Source organism: Tupaia chinensis, unplaced genomic scaffold, assembly GCF_000334495.1.
Source record: "Tupaia chinensis unplaced genomic scaffold, TupChi_1.0 Scaffold000609_1, whole genome shotgun sequence".
Lineage (NCBI taxonomy): Eukaryota > Metazoa > Chordata > Mammalia > Scandentia > Tupaiidae > Tupaia > Tupaia belangeri.
In genome coordinates this window covers 1453221-1454098 of record NW_006160128.1, presented here as the reverse complement: position 1 = coordinate 1454098, position 878 = coordinate 1453221, and the positions used below count along the sequence as shown (strand labels likewise).

Below are 878 nucleotides of genomic sequence, written 5' to 3'. Positions count from 1 at the left end.
TTTTTTTTTTCACATAAGGCACTTGAGTTCCCTGTGTATTCTGGTTATCAGTCCCTTGTCTGAGTCATATTTAACAAAAATATTTTCCCATTCTGAGGTTGTCAGTTCACACTTGTTACTGTGTCCTCTGCTGTGCAGAAACTTCTTAGTCTGATATAGTCGCACTTGTCTATTTTAGGGATTATTGCCTGTGCTTTGGGAGTCTTATTTAAGAAGTCTTTGACTACTTCAATGTCTCCCAGAGTTTCCCCAGCATTTTCCACAAGTAGTTTTGTTGTTTGAGGTCTTAGGTTCAGATCTTTGATCCATTTTGAGTTCATTTTTGTTAATGGTGAAAGATGGGGGTTCAGTTTCATCTTTCTGCAGGTGGATACCCAGTTTTTCCAGCACCATTTACTAAAAAGGTTTTCCTTTTCCCAGTGGATTGATTGATATCCTTTGTCAAAAATCAGTTGGTTGTAAGCTTTGGCGGTTATTTCTGGGGTCTCTAAAAATTTTGTGTCATCCTTGTGCAGGGGCCATGCTAATCTTCTCTGTATCATTCCAATTTTAGTATATGTGCTGCCAAAGCAAGCACCCAAGATAGTTTTTTTAAGAATTATTTTATTTAACTTTCTTTTTAAAATTTTTTTTTTTAATTTTGACCAGAGAGGTACAGAGCAAGAGAGTGAGAACAAAGAGAGAGGGAACATGAGAAAGCAAGCCCCCAGGTTGAGATTGGAACCACGGTTGACCATGGGGAGTCCAGCACCCTTATCCACCACACTACCTGACAGCTCCCAAGATTGTTTGTTTTTTTTAAAAATAATTATTTATTTAATTTTATTTATTCATCCATTTATTTTAATTTGACCATAGAGAGACGAAGAGAGAGAAAG

General features: G+C 36.9%; 1 non-coding gene across 1 annotated transcript; it reads right to left on the bottom strand.

The window, feature by feature from the left end:
- Positions 1 to 470: 470 nt before the first annotated feature.
- On the bottom strand, positions 471 to 577 carry LOC114009729 (U6 spliceosomal RNA). The gene has a single exon (XR_003551114.1). It is a non-coding gene; the product is annotated as a U6 spliceosomal RNA (small nuclear RNA).
- Between the last annotated feature and the right edge of the window lie 301 nt (positions 578 to 878).